General features: G+C 42.4%; 2 protein-coding genes across 27 annotated transcripts in view; one reads left to right on the top strand and one right to left on the bottom strand.

Annotated features, from left to right (window-relative positions):
- Positions 1 to 803, bottom strand: part of CCDC148 (coiled-coil domain containing 148) — a 111,676-nt gene extending 110,873 nt beyond the window's left edge. The window contains exon 1 of the mRNA XM_035132036.3: positions 582 to 803. The gene's annotated coding sequence lies outside the window, so the exon portion shown is untranslated. The remainder of the gene's footprint in view (positions 1 to 581) is intronic.
- Positions 87 to 12,494, top strand: part of PKP4 (plakophilin 4) — a 102,659-nt gene continuing 90,251 nt past the window's right edge. For 20 of the 26 annotated variants that reach the window (XM_060280025.2, XM_088651910.1, XM_088651899.1 and 17 more), the window contains exon 1: positions 87 to 303. The gene's annotated coding sequence lies outside the window, so the exon portion shown is untranslated. Of the gene's footprint in view, positions 314 to 12,494 lie in introns of all 26 variants that reach the window. The other 6 variants (XM_088651894.1, XM_088651849.1, XM_088651874.1 and 3 more) reach the window with 1 other exon arrangement.

The raw sequence follows: 12,494 nt of genomic DNA, 5'->3' as shown, positions 1-12,494 counted from the left end.
CAATCGGGGCGAGGCGCAGGGCAGGGCGCCTTGTTGACGTCTAGCTCCGAGAAGGGAGGAGGAGAAGCGAAGGGGCGGGAAGAAGCGGGAGCAGAGAGCCTGCGAGGAGGGAGGAGGAGGAGGAGGAAGAGGAGGAGGAGGTCTCCTCTGTGCTGCTCGGCGGTGGCACATTAGCACCACGATCATGGACACCCCGGGGTAGGGGCCCTTCCCGGCGGGGTGGCTGCGGCCCCTCCGCGCAAGCAGAGACCCAGCGCCGGCGGGGCGCCCCCTTCCCAGCCCAGCCCGCTCCGTCTGAACGCGGTGAGTGGAGGTATCTCAGCCGCTCTGTCTCCGAGGGAGGGAGGGAGGGAGGGAGGGAGGGAAGGCAGCTCAGTATCCAGGGCTGCGGCGGGTGAAGGAAAAGAGGGGCACAGAAACCTGTGTTGGGGTGGGGGGAATCTTCCTGGGTTGGAGGAAGGGACCAAGGAAGGAAATCTCCACTCCCCCGGACCTTTCCCCCCAACCACCTTCCCCTTGTTCTTCTTAAGCTTCTTTCAAAACTCTCCCTCCTTCGCCTCTTCCCTTGGCTCCTGGCTTACCTGCTTCCTCTCCAGCCTGCCTGAGCTCAGATCTCCTGCTCGAAAATTGTTTTGCTCTGCTCTTTTTTTGCCTCCTGCTCGCCTCTTCCTTCCCATCTTACTCTATCCCCTTCACGAAGATCTGCTTTTTGTTTTTTTATTTTCCCCCTCCCAGCACCCCCCTCTCTTACACACACACCAGATTTGCCAAGCTCCATAATTAGTCCCTCCCTTGGTAAAAATGTGTTTCCTCTGCTTCGTTTGGCTCTGCTTAAACTGCCTATCCCTTCCTTGCTTATTCAGCCCCTTTAACGTCCTTAAAAACATCGCTACTCAGTTTTTCTCCTTTCCGTCATCGCCTTCTCCAAAGATCCACTCATTTACCCTCTAAGTAACCTTTCCCGTTGGTTCTCATCCTTTCCCTCTAAACACCTCTGCCCTGCTTGTGATTCCATCCTAAAACATGAGTCTTTCGATTACTCTTCCCTCCTCCTCTCCCCAGAGTGTCCTCCCCCCCATCAGTTTCCCTTCCTTCTCAACCGGCTCCACCTAAATATCCTGCTTTCTCATGTTAACAACTTCCCTTATAGAAATTCCTTCCTCTTTATTACTGATCTCCTTTGCCCTTCCTTGCATAATTAGGCTTCCCATGAATCTACCTTCCTGTATGGTATCTCCGCCCTCAAATACCTATCCCCATCAAGTGTCTTGCTTAATCTCAGTTTTACCCCTTTGCCCTGATAATGTTTTCCCCCTCCAGTATCGCAAAATATCCCCTAAAAACACTCTCAATACATTAGTATTCCCTTTTCTTAACCTCATTTCTTGCTTTCTAAACCTTTGCATTTCCCTCATTAATAGATGATCATTTCCTTAAATAGCTTCCCTTTTTAGTTCTGGCCTCTTCTCAAAGTGAACGTCCTCTGGTTCCTATAAAGCTTTTTATACTCTATTTTACCAGTAATACTGCTTTTCAGTATTCCCCCCCCCTGTACTTTTTCATTCACTGAGCCCCAGTAAAACCCCACGCCCTTGTCTGCCTGAGTTTAAGCCCCTTCAATCCTCCTCTGCCTTTTGCATGTCCTTTAAACCCTTAAATTCCCTGCCCATTCCTTCATCTTTGCTGGAATTCCCCATGTTCTCTTGGTATAAATTTCTTCCTGTTTCTTTAGCCTATTGTATTTAAAAGCGGGGAGGGACAACAATGTCCTATCCCCTTCCTCTTGTTTCCCTGGTTAACCAGCTGCTTTCAACCCCCCCCCCCTTTTCTCTTCCTGGCCCTCTAAATCCTTCCCTCTTAACCTGCAGTCTCCCCTCACTCGACCTCGCCCCCATCTTGTATTTTCTCCCATTTGCTTGTTAGAGCCACATGCAACCAGGCTCGAGGAATGTCTGTGGCGTTCCTGCTTTCTCTTTATCTCTCTTTCTCTTTGCCCTGGGTTTCCTCAGTAGGGGACCCCCAACTACCGGTACTGTCCCTCTGCAGTCACTCTGTAGGGAGAGGGAGGGAGGGGGCAGCGGCAGCGACTGCTTGGTTTTGGCTGCATGTTTGAGGAGTGCGACAGACGGTGGTGGTGTGTGGACGGAAGCTGCTGGCGCTCTGGGCGAATGAGAAGGCAGGTGTGTGCCTGTGTGTGGGAGGGGGACACGTTGTTTGTTCCTGGAGCTTTTAGATAGTGCAGGAATGCATGGAATGCCTCGGAAGCCCGCTGCAACAGATCGCTTCTTGCCCAGCTCTCTGAACAGCCAAAGGTCACTGGACCATCTCTTGAACAGCAAAAAAAGAAAAAGCCCCGTTCTTGCCGCCTTGCTGCAGAGAGAGGAGAAGAAGCAGTAGCTGTACTGCATGCTTTAAGCATGGCATCACACAGGATCAGAGTCTAGTCAGATTCCTCCCCTTGAAGGCTACTTTTGATGGCCCTTCTAATGACTGTTGGTTTGACCTATCCCTGTTGAGCAAGGCAAGAGCTTGCCTTACCCCCTCTCTTTCAAACGTATTTTGTGCCAAGTTATGATTCAGACGTCATTCCGTTCAGTACTGTAGCATTTTGGTACATGACTCAAAGCAGAGCTATGGAAACTGAGGGAAGCCCTGCAGAAAACCAGGTGAGGACCAGAGGGAAAAATGTATTAAAGCTGTGTGGCATTATAAGAAGAATTTTACAACATATTCCACCCCCCTCCCCCCTCCCCATTCTATTCAGTGTGTGAAACTATAATCTAGAGATGTTTTCATATGGAGCATTGGAGGGATAACTGTTTCTTATCAATAGTGAGCTTCATTTACACCCCTATAATGTCGATCAGATTAAAGAACAGAGAGGCAAGTGTTTTACTAGAGATGGGGCAGAGAGGACTGTCTGGTACTGTTAAATTACTGGGCGTGTCAATTACCATTTGGAACAACACAGAATGGCAGCAGGACATAACAATTGCCAGCATGTCTTTCCCCAGATTTATGTCTCGTACCATGTATTAGGTCTATTCATCTATTGAAGCTGCCAAAACCGTTTAACTTGATATTTGTGAGGAGGGGGCTTGGGCTGGTGCAGGGGTGGGGGTGGGGAAGGGAGACAAAACAACATGTTGAAAAGTTTGGAGCACAATGGTTCGGCCATAGGTAAAAGGGAATAATGTGCATGTCTGAACACGATCTAAAAGTAGTTGTTTTCTGTTTCATTTTTCCTCTTCTGCCAGATGAAAAGAAATAATTATTATCCTTAGGTTAAGAAGAAATTGTAGTGGTAGCTGCCAAAGCAAGTCCCAGAGCATTTCACATAGTTGGCTGTTCTGACATGTTTGGGGCAGTTCTTCGAAATAGGAGATGGTGGTTTGGCTATTACTTTTAATTGAAAGTTGCCTGCACAAGAGCATTTTAAAAACTGTAATATACCTTGCTTCAAAACAGATATTGCTGTTGCCCTGATGAAGTGCTTTATATTCAAAGGCGTCAGCCGTCTTGTATGCTGAATGCTATTTTATGAGTGTTGATGTGTGCTTTTTTAACTGTAAAACATACTTTTGAGTTTCAGTGAAATTTAAAACATACACACACACACACACACACACACACCTCTGATGTATTTATTGTAAGCAGCATCCTGTGCATCCTGACTGTCACTTGTTCTGTCCTCACTACTGCTCTGTATTGAGCCCATTAAATACAGCAATGTGTACAGTCAAAACTGGAGTGTTCTTGGGAGATTCCTAGGCACCTAATGCTTTATACATCTTGCATTGACATTGTGCTTCTGAAGGATTGCTTGAATTACCATGTTTGGATGGAGCTTTGTAATTGTTACATAGAATTAATGTGGACCAAATGACAGCACAGTTTTCCTTTCTGAATAAAGGAAGTTGGGTGATATTAAAATAGGATAAAATGCATTTTGAAGATTTCTTATGCAACAGTAATTACCAGTATACTTAAGCACTGTAACTGCTTGATAAATACCTATATTCGTATCCCTCACTCCCAAATGATATTGGCTGCTCGGAACTTCCTTTACTCATTCTCTGGTGGTTCAACAATTTCAGAGCCTGCAAATTTCAAGCTCCCTCCCAAACTTGCTCATCTGCAACCATTCCTAGAATCATCAGAACCCGCTATGTCTCCACCCATTCTCACTGTCTGATTTTGGCACTAGAGTAGCCTCAAATTCTTTCCCCCACCCCTTCCACCTCAGTGCTTTGGTGACACCAGCTGTTTTCTCACAACTACAAGCTTTACCTTTTCTAGATATTACTCCTTTTGCCACCAACCTATTTCCCAGCTATAGAGGATATTTCACCAGGGTGTTTCTTTTTAAATGGCAATCTCTCTCTTTTGTTTAGGTACTGTGTTTCAGATAATAAAGTGAATCCCTGATCTTATGACATATAAAGTATAGCATCTCCTCAAGAATGATTGAATGAAGTGATTTCATATTGTAAGAGCAATCCAATAAGATGTTTTCTGTACTGAGGTGAAACACATTCTGAGGGAATTGCAGTAGAAGTCTGGTGTGAGAAGCCATTCTCTTTATTTTAAATGTCTTAATTATCACAATAGATCTTCATACTTGCAGTATAGGCTTAATAAACCCAATAGGATCACTAAGGTTTTTGTCCTGCCTGGAAATCCTTGTTCACATATTCTGAGTGTAGTGCAACCAGCTATTGAATCAAAGGGCAAAAGTGTTCATGGGGTGAAGGAGCAGGTGGAGGGGGGGGAGTTAGGAGATTGGAGAGGACAAAACAGAATATAAACAACCTCTTACCAGTATTACAGTACTTTTAAAAAGATAGCTGTGCTACCTGGATTATTTGTAATGCAGTAAGCCTGTGATTTATGCACATTTAAAATTAGCTTGGGGAAGTCCTACCTGCCATTGAACTCAATGTGCTTTAGCTTTAGGTGCAATTCCTGGAACGTAACCCCTGTAAATTGTGGGATTGCTGTATTGATTTTTTTTTAAGATTATATACAGGATACTGAAATAACCGCTGTGCCATTTTAAAAAAAATACATTTTCATATGTAGACAGGTTGATCCAATGCATTTTTACTAGGTGGTCTAATGCAAGTATAGGGATTCTTACTCATCTCTGCAGAATCTTGACCTCATTTTCAGCCTCAGGAAAAATAAGGCAAATCATGTCAATAGCTAGATTTGCCCTACATCATACATTTGTAGACTTGCTGCTCAAGAGTGGCCTTTCTGGAGATACATGCAGTGACGGCTGTTCCTTCAAGACTGAGATATATGATCTACATCTACACCTCCAGCTTGGACACTTGGCAACAGGTTGCAATAGCTTCCCAAGAACAGTTGTGATGTGGCTAACAACTTCAACCAATTATTAGTAATAAATAAATGTTTAGCGCCCTTTCCAGCATACTTGTGGAACCATCTTAAGGCCTGCCCAAAAGCCATGGAAGGTGGAAGTGGGGATGGGAGAACATCTGCATTTTTTCTCTGGCTTCAGAGGCACAGAGTGGATTCATGCCAGTGTTTCTAGCCTGGTGCAGGCAGCCACAGTATAATGTGCATTCCATTCCTGGGAGCCAAGGACTGGGCTGTTTCCACTGAATTTGGTGACAAATAGGGATGGATGGGGCAGAGGGAGACAGAAATGGAACAAAAATAGAGGCTAAAGAAATGGGAGGAAAAAAGCAGTAACAGCTAAGGGTACAGAAAAATCTGTACTGGTGCAGAGAGGGAAAGGGGATAAAATTGGATATTGATAGACGTATAGGGTGGTGAAAGAAGAGAGAAATAGGTGAGAGTTGGTACAGTACTTCAGATAAATCTATGGAATGGGGAAATGGGTGCAGAGGGAAAAGGAGAGTTTAGCTTGAGAAGTGGGGATACAGAGGCACCAGAGAAATAGGGGTATGCAGAGATCTTTAAGTAAGCCACAGACTTTGGTTTGTGACAGCTTGTGTTACTTTACAAACTGAGAACCACCAGTTAGTGTGTCCTCCTTTCATGCTGATGTGCAGCGTGTAATGGACCAAAACAATGCATAGATTAATTTTCAAATTTTGGTTCTTGGCAGGGCAGTTTTCTTCAGAAGCAGTTAAAAATCCAGCCACTGACAAGAGCTTCTCCTCCTGAACTGCATTAATATTATTTATGATTAATAATAATCTATAATTAATAGCATTTTCTATTCAGGGATGGCCTCAGCTAAAATTCTGCACAAGGAGTGCTGTTTTCAGTCATTTGAGGCCCTTGGCACATGCTTGGTTTGTCTGTCAGCAAATACAGTAGCCAGCAGAGGATGGGGACAACAGAAATGAGGGTGCACAGGTACCTGGGATAATACAGGATGTTTGCTATGGAAAAAGAGTAGGTAGCTGAGAAATGGGGCTTTAGGGAACCCTCTAGACCAGGCATCCCCAAACTGCGGCCCTCCAGGTGTTTTGGCCTACAACTCCCATGATCCCTAGCTAACAGGACCAGTGGTTGGGGAAGATGGGAATTGTAGTCCAAAACATCTGGAGGGCCGAAGTTTGGGGATGCCTGCTCTAGACAACAGGGGGGGAAACTGGTTGCTGAGAGTGGGGACACAGAACTGGTGGTGAGAGAGAGCATGGAAAGGAGGCTGAGTTCTTAGCTCTTCAGAGAGATGTGTAGCTGTGTAAAGAAAGGAGAAAGCAGGCTGTGAGACACAGAGAAAATTAGGGTGTAAGGGAAAAATAACTTTAAGAAGCTATATATACATGTTGGAATAACAGCCCTTTAAGCTTTTCAGTGGTTAATGCAGTGATACAGTCCTCTTAGAAAGGGAAATATAACTTTGCCCTGAAGGTAATATGAATTGTGTACTTCTGTACCAGAGGGATGTTCTAAGGCAGCTACTGTATGTTGACAGTGTTAAATTGAAAATATCTTTTAAAAATAATTACGTCTTTTGAGGACTGTATAACACATACATACCGCTTTGTTATAGTGGAAAGCTTTAACCACCTAACACAGGGTAAGGAACTTGTGCCCCCCCCCCCGAAGTTGCTGAACTGCAGCTCCCATCATCCCTGAACATTGGCCCTAACGCTTGGTGATGATGGCAGCTGTACCCTCCAGATGGTTTAGCCTACTAGCTTGGGGAAGATTGGTCTAGATCAGGCATCCCCAAACTTTAGCCCTCCAGATGATTTGGACTACAATTCCCATCTTCCCCGACCACTGGTCCTCTTAGCTAGGGATCATGGGAGTTGTAGGCCAAAACATCTGGAGGGCTAAAGTTTGGGGGTGCCTGGTCTAGATCCTGACCAAGAAACGGCCATTTGTTACTGTACCTTTGTGGCATGGCAGCCCTAAGGGAAAAATAGGTCAAGAATATATCTGTTATTCCAGATATTGCCTTGAATTAACCAGCCAATTACATGGCCACAGGTTTCTAGCTCTTTTGGATTGTTGCCAGCAAGGTGGAATACCAGACAAATATGAGAAACTTTCATTGGATGTCTGAGTAGTTCCTTCTGTATACAGTGGTACCTCGGTTGTCAAATTTAATCCATTCCAGAAGACTGTTCGACTTCCGAAACGTTCGACAACCGAGGCACAATGGACAGTTGGCAAATTCCATTGAGAAAATGGAGAAATGCGCCTTGGAAGTGCTTTCGAAAACGGAAGCATTCACTTCCAGGTTTTTAGCATTTGAAAACAGAAATGTTCAGCTTCCGAAGCGTTCAGCAACTGAGGTACCACTGTATATAAATAATGTCTGTAACTGGCAATGCAGTAATATGCCTCCTCCTTAATAAATCCCATTGTGTTAAATGGGACTTATTCACAAACAAGAAGGTATCGGATTGTGGCATCTGACTTCTATTTTTGACAGTGTTTTAGCTGTTGAGTTGGAAAACCCTTAACAATAGAAGCAGTTACCCTAGCCAGCGAATAACTGGCAGACATTTTGGCAATTTCATAGTCCAAATTCTAACTTCTTCCTCTGGTTACGCTTGGAGTTGGTTCTTATGCCATCCTGGGGGAGTGTTTGTCACTTTCATGTAGTGAATTTTCACACAGCTTCAATAATCCATGTAATAATAAAATCATTGGGAGGGGGGAGGGAACGGCTTCTCACCACAACAGTGCCACTTCTCCCAAGGCTCTGTACAATTTCAGCATTACCTAAGTTATTGGTGTAGCATGGGAGCTACGGTATCTTGCAGGAACAAGCATATCACTAAAGCAACGTAAGAGTTATCCCTATGTCTGCTGTCCTGTGCAGAATGTTTACATTACAAAGACTGAAGGATCATAAATTCTAGATCAGGTAATATTACTCTGATTACATAGCAAAGCATTCGTGACATTCATATGTGCACTCGTGGTTGCTGTACTATCTCAAATTTTCGTTTTTATTGGACAAATTGTGTGTATGCACTACTGAAATGAGATACCTAAGTTTAGAGTTGCATAGAAGGCTTTTTCATGTTTGACTAATAAGGGCAGATCCGATATAGTAACCCTTGTAAAATGTAGACTGAAATTGTGTTTACATACAGTTGAGAAGTTTGTTGGAAATTTTTTTTGGTAAATCTAACACACAAGCTTCATAAAACAAGCTTTATTGAAATAAGAGGGAAGTGGCTCAGGAAGTGTCAATTCTAAGTTCACTACCCCCTTTTCAGCAACTGGTCCCATTGCCACTGAAATGATCTTCCTTCCAGTCCCAGTTGAGAATTAGTATTTACATTTTGCTGCTAAGAATATTTTGTAGCCATCAGTAGAACTTTTGTTCTCCTCTCCTCTGAATACATAGGGGTTGTGTGGTTATCCAAAGCTTGAAGTAAATGTCTATGTGCATGCGCACACACATACAGTAATGAAATAATACTTGTATGGATTAGCTGCATAGTTTCTTCTAAAAATATCAAGTAACTTTCCCTCTAAAATTTAAGTGATTTCCTCAGAAAAGCTTTGACAACTTTGAATACTATCTGTGGGCCAAACTACACAAGAACCAAGAGATCTTCTAGATCACTTGACATTGTAATTTCCTTTTTTACAGCAGGCTGGGGTGCATGGATCTGATTTTGGTGATCAGAGCAATGGTACTGAGGGATGAGTATTTAACCTTGCTCTGTTTCCCCCTGCACAGTGTTAGCAGTTTCAGGGTAGGAGATGGAAGGGAAAACCCTATGAGCAGAAGGGTTTAGAAACCTCCTTAGTGCTGCTGCTTTGATCAGAACCAGAAACTCCCACAGCTACAAAGTAAAAATGCCATGCGATCCCATCACTGATTTCCTGTATCTTACGAAATTTAGCCATAACAATCCAATTGATTATAATTATGTTTCAAGTAAATAGGAGTATGACTGCAGCCTTGCTTTCTTGGTACAGGTTATGAATGTATAATGAACTTTTATGACCAGCTCTGTAGGATGACTTTTCTGAAATTAAAGAAAAATGTACGGTATTTTGTCAATCCAGTTTTAGGAATAGCTTTGGGGTTTTTTCAGGTTAGAGTTTTGTTTGTTGTTCTTGGAGCAAATATATTTTTCTAGGTTCATTGATTTAGTAAGAAGTTGTTTGCAGATAAAAAATATAGAATTCTGCCTGCAGCCAAATTTGGTTAAGCTGACTACAAGTTGAAGAATCTATTTTTATCTAATTCAGCCAAATTTGACTTAAGTGAAAAATGGTTCTACATCGGTGGTAACATCCTAGGATCATACCGTCTTTGCTAGGCAGGACACTCTGGTCTGCTTGACAGAACAGTTCAATAGTAGAAGGGAAGGACAAATAAAATTTGCCAGCCATAAGTGTTGCCAATGGCATACTCTGGGTCAGTCAAGAAATTCACCATGGGGCTTTGCCAGACTAGCATCTCTAATCTCTTAACCATGGTTAAATTACTGGGCATATGGCACAAGACCATAAACTTCCACCATTGCCAATCTCCTTTCTGATGTGAATTTCCTATGCCATTTTTAACCATGGTTAAGCATGACACAAGCAGTTAACAGTAACTTGGGTTCCCTCTTAACCCAAGTTTTTAGCCATGATTAACATAAAATCCAAAGTAGTGTTAACTACTGTTGTCATGCTTAGCTTTTGTTGACATTAGTGTTAATATCAACCTAGAAATTAGTTAGAACTTAGAACCTGCGGAAGACTTGTGCCATGTAGGGGAGAAACTTGCTTACAATGTCTTAACTGTAGGTAAAACTCAGTGTTACATCTGTACAAGCTGTATGTCTTAAAATACATCTGTTTGAGGTCACTGAGGATTTTCTTGTTTATTGAACTCTCCAAAAGAATGACAGTGCTACGGTACTTACGGTATTCCTAATAGTCTAGAATACTTTGCATTTTCATATATGTTCTCTGCAATAATTAACCAATTGCTGCTTTCTTTGTTCAAAAAAGGCAGCAGTTCTTTGAGAGGCTGGTAGTATTTGTCCAGATGTCAAGTGAAAAAAGCTATGACTGAAGCAGTTGACCTTCTGCCTCCACCTCTATGCTCATGCATTAACTAACATTTAAAAGTTGTGCTTGACATAAACACTGAATCTTTGCTGCCAATTCCTGGCTCAACTGCCTTCCCAAACAGAGCCCTCATATAACAAAATGCTCTAAATGCTACAACCAAGAAGTGGCCTGATTGCCAGTGACTCCTAGCTTTTCCTCAGTTTTTAATATGCATATAATTTTGATGGCTGTGCAAGTTGACAACCTCAGGATAATACTGATAATATGAAAGACTTAAAGTGTTAGGAAACACTTTCTAGACTACGTGTATGCTTTTTGTCTTTTGCAGGCATCATATTGCAGACTTTCTAAATATGACTTCAGAACGGTGTTAGAAAGTCAGATATATAAGCTAGGGGCTAAATGGCTCCTTGCAGTTTACAAAACGGAATGCCTAATTGCCATTTTTGGGCAAGACGGTCCTAAAGTCTTATTTTTCAAATGAAGGAAAGACTGTGATTGTTTATCAGATTGTTTATCGGTTAAACATCTGGCTAGTGACAACCTTGAGCTAGGTTAAGAATGTTGGGAACTTAAAGAAGAAAAGTCTCTTGATCCAGGGAAAGTCCACAAATATAGTGGCCTATTCCTGCCTCTTTTTCTTAATGGTGAACGGACCATTCATAACCTAAGAATATTCTTCACAACTGTGAGCAGGGCAGTGGGGTGGGGTAAGTAAAGACAAGCTACAACAATTGACTATAATGTTGTTCACTGCTCCTGCTCAGGCTGCAGTGCACACACACACACAAAATAGTTATTGAAATTCATTCTGATTGTGCAGATAAAATATAACCGATATAATTCTACAGGATGTGGTATCAGTGCGTGAAAATAGCCCAGATCCAATGATCCTCAGGCATGTACCTCCAATTGGTGAATATGTCAGGCGCCATCTTTGCACCAGAGCATCTTTGCATGGTCGCAAGTGGCCAATAGCCAGGTGCAAAATGTGCCCGGTGCCTGGCTAATTTTGAACACTGCTTCAGAATTAACAAGGCCTAGAAGAGCACTTGGAGCAGTTTTGATGAAAGCTGAGATTCCTAGGAATGAGAGAGAGTAACTGCAAACCACACTTGCACTAGTATAGTCCTGGCTATCAAACTGAGTGCTCTATGTTAGAAGACTCACTTTGTCTTAAAGTTTAAGTCTCTCATTCTAAGCCTACTGGCTTGTAAATCCCATTACATTTCTAGGTAAATGTGTCGAAGGTGTATTACAATTCTCAGTGCAAGTAAGAAAACCTATTAAGAGAGCATTGGAGGTAGGTGCTTATGTTGGAAAGGACACACTTCTATGGTTGATTGGTATGAGGCCTCTTAAACGTTTTCAGAAAAAGACAGAGTGTTTTAAGTTCCATTGAATCTAATAGTGCAATCTTGTGTGTGCTTGCTCAGCAGTCAGTCTCACCAAGTTGAATGGGACTTACTATGTAGTGTTCATGGAATTGCAGCCCAAGTAGGTTCTGTCTGTAAATCTAGCTTATAAAACTAACAATGCCACTTCAGAGCATTATTGAAGATAGGAACTAAGTATAACCTCTCTACAGCAAGCCTTCCTAGCAGTCATGGAGACAACACTGTTCCCTATACTGTAACTGCTTTTGTTTTTGTTTTCTTTATTACATATGTTCATCTTTTTAGATAATTAAGATTCTTTGGATTATAATTCTTAAGTGGGTTCTGTTTCATACTGAGGTTTTGTTTGTACTTAACCTGTATAGATGTGATGCTTAGTAACGGATTTTGCAGTTCTGCTGCTGTATTTAGAGAGAGCCTGGTTGCTTAGTTACCTTTTTTTTCTTATGTGGAAAGCCGCCCAACAACAAAAATATAGATTCGGTTACAACTGTAAGTACTCAATATTTATCTGTATCACAAAAGTACCCTGGGATATCACATGCATTTTTCTAGCACCAGGTATTAGCTAGACATGTACTAAATGGCAGTCTTGTATTGCAATTTAAA

The sequence above is a fragment of the Zootoca vivipara genome, chromosome 1 (genome assembly GCF_965207765.1).
Source record: "Zootoca vivipara chromosome 1, rZooViv2.hap1.1, whole genome shotgun sequence".
In the NCBI taxonomy this organism is placed as follows: Eukaryota; Metazoa; Chordata; class Lepidosauria; order Squamata; family Lacertidae; genus Zootoca; species Zootoca vivipara.
This window is presented reverse-complemented; position numbering and strand designations above follow the sequence as displayed.